At 64.2% G+C, this 2,912-nt stretch overlaps 1 protein-coding gene across 2 annotated transcripts in view; it reads right to left on the minus strand.

The window, feature by feature from the left end:
• Window positions 1-2,457, minus strand: part of LOC139701373 (S-geranylgeranyl-glutathione receptor P2RY8-like) — a 26,982-nt gene extending 24,525 nt beyond the window's left edge. For both annotated transcript variants that reach the window (XM_071606791.1, XM_071606792.1), the window contains exon 1: window positions 1,941-2,457. The gene's annotated coding sequence lies outside the window, so the exon portion shown is untranslated. The remainder of the gene's footprint in view (window positions 1-1,940) is intronic.
• Window positions 2,458-2,912: the final 455 nt, after the last annotated feature.

A 2,912-nucleotide genomic window follows, 5' to 3' on the forward strand; every position in this document is an offset into this window, starting at 1 on the left:
TCTCGGCGCTGCCCAGGGGCCCTGGACAAACCCTCAGCAGGGGACGCAGAAGCAGGAGCAGGTGGGGGCTGGGCTCCTCGTGCCACCTGCAGCGCCGCCCGCCGCCACCAGGGGCCGAGAGGAGCTGGGCAGGACCCCGACGGCTGGTGCGCGAGGGGCGGCCTAGGGAGGGGGCGCCCTGGGGAGAGGGCCACCTGGGGAGGTGGGCGGAGCTCCAGGAAGGGACGCACCTGGGGACTGGGGAGGGGTCACCTGGGGCACGGGGTTGCCTGGGGGAAGGGCACCCCTGGGGAGGTGGCGTTTGGGGAGGGGGCGCGCCTGGGGAGGGGATCACTTGGGGAGGGTTTGCAAGGGGCAGGGCGCCCCTGGGGAGGTGGTGCTTGGGGAGGGGGCGCACTTGGGGAGGGGTCACGTGGACAGGGGGTCGCCTGGTGCGGGGCCTCACGGGGGAGGGGGTTGCTGGGGGAAGGGCGCTCCTGGGGAGGTGGCGCTTGGGGAGGGGGCGCTGGAGCGGCACAGGCCGTGCCTGGGGAGGGGCTTCTTGACCCCGGAGCTCCCGAGGCGGCGCGCGCCCTGGGGGGATGCGCCCGGGGAGGGGGCGGGAGCGGACCAAGGCCCCGGTCTCGGAGGACAGGGCCACCCTCCCTCAGCTCGGTCAGTAGCCTCTGGCTGCTTCTCCGCCCACCAACCCTAGGACAGAATCAGAAGTTGGGTAGGGCCCGTGCGGGTGGGCGGTCCCCAGAGGGTCAGACGGTCCCTCTTCCCTCCCCGGGGTCTCTCAGTCCCCTGGACGGCGGGGCAAGAAGCAGCCAGAAACCTGGACCCAGGGCGGTATTGCACCCTTGGGGTCACGTGGGTCCCCAGGGTGCCTCCCGGGGGCGCACCCAGAGCTCTGTCCAGGAGCGCGGGCACTGGCCTGGGTTTGTCCAGCGGGTGTCCACCAGGGGGTGTCCGCCTCCCAAAGCGGAAAGGTTCTGAAACAATGAGGCTGATGTCTAGTACCGCCCACTCCAAGCCAAGTGGGAGGCCAGCAGTCAGCCCCTGGGATTCTGTCTGGGCACCCCGGTTCCTCATCCGTTAGGGAACACCTCGGTCCTTTCCCTAGGACAACAAGTCACCTCCCTGACCTACTGATCTCTTTTCCTTGGGACGAAGACCAAGTCTTGCTCAGCTGATGAGACTGTCACTAAGTTACGGAGGCTGGCCTCCAACGTGTGATCCTCCTGCCCCAGCCTCCTGAGCGGCTGAGTCGCGACGAGGAGAGACCCAGAGACCAGCAGAGAGGTTGACAGGATCACTCAGGGTGCCCTTCCCCCCCCCACCCTGTGGCTTCCGCCACTCACTCGGCGGCGCCTTTGACCGAGGACCCCTCTTAAGATTGCTCACAGGGCACCAAACCACACACACAGGACCGCGGAGCAAAACAAAAAGAAGAAGAAGAAGAAAAGAAACCCAAAAATCCCCTTTTTGACTTTAAAAACAGAACCTCGGGACTGTGGTTTCTGTTTATAGAATGTGACCCCAACGGCGGGTGGGGAGGGGTGTCTTGTTTGTGTCGCCTGAAACTCACATTTCGGAAGCTCAGTGGATTCGGTTGGGCCGCGCGCGCTCTTTGCTCTGATTAAAACTCGCGGGGAACCCGGGTTTTCGGAGCCAGCGCCCACCACGGGCCTGTTGGTGCCCTGCTGGCTGGGGACCCAGGGGCCACCTCTCTCAGGACCCTCTCTGGGGGTCCCCTCTAAGCGGAATAACTGGGGAACTTGGGCTGCGACTTTGCAAAGCGCGCTGATGAGGTTTGGCTCTCTTCTCATCTGTGCCTCCAAGAGGGGAGCCTGTCAGTGACCTGTGCATGTCCCAATTCCCTGCTGGACCCTCGCTCTCTCCCAACAAGCCTCTCGTGTCCCCTGCCGAGGCGTACAAGTGAGGACAAGGCGGCTTACCTGCACCTGTGGCGGCCAGAGTCACAGCTCCCTGCGGCAGGGTCTCAGGCGGGAAAGTGGGATCCGAGACAGCGTCCCCAACCAGCCTCGGAGCGCTGGACTCCCGAAGCCAGCCCGTCGCCAGACCCCCTCAAGTGCCTCTGAGTCAGCCCGTGTCGGCACCCAGGTCCCGGGAAGCGCCCCTGGCTCTCGGCAGCAGCAGCAGCCGTGCACTCGCCGGCCATGCGTCCCGCGCCGCCCTCTCCAAATGCAAATTATTCAAAGTCCACCTCCCAGCGACAGCGAGCCCGGCGACCGCAGTTGGGGACTTGAGTGAGGTGGAAAAGGAAACCTGTGTTGAAATTTCCTGTCACACTGCACTCGCTCGCTCGCTCGTACCGAGAAGCCGCCGGCGCGCCCGTGCGCCACGCCTGCCTCCGCAGATCCTCGGTCTCCACGGAGGATGGGGGCCCCCTGCAGCCTCCACCCGCGCCTTGGACCTCTGCACCCGGGAAAGGAGGAAGCATTTTATTTTTCTAAGCTGGACTTGTCGTCCCAGTTGGGACCAATTTCCGTTTTTTATTTTTTAAGTAAAAAAAAAAAAGAAAGAAAGAAAGATAAATATGTATATTTGTGAGCAGAGCGTATTTCCTCTCGGGCTGAGCAGCTGCGCGCATTGCGACATCTTGTCGTCCTAGGAAGCTAGAATGTCACATGTGAATGGCCTGGGGTCACTACTGCCTGCCACCCGTTGCTCCTGGACACGGGCTTCACACTGTGCCCTGGACCTGGTGATCTCAGGACCCCACGGGTGGCATCTCAGGCACCAGCCCCCCGGGCCGTGTCACCCACATGCCCTGCAGATGGCTCAATCCGACATTCCCCGGGGGTGGTGCCTCGCTGTGACATCACGCTCTGCATATCCCGCCCCCCTGGGCGCTGGGGACAGCTGGGAGGGGGCGTGGATTCCCGGGGCCCTCCTGAGCCCCTGGT

This window comes from Marmota flaviventris, chromosome X, assembly GCF_047511675.1.
Source record: "Marmota flaviventris isolate mMarFla1 chromosome X, mMarFla1.hap1, whole genome shotgun sequence".
Taxonomy (NCBI): Eukaryota; Metazoa; Chordata; class Mammalia; order Rodentia; family Sciuridae; genus Marmota; species Marmota flaviventris.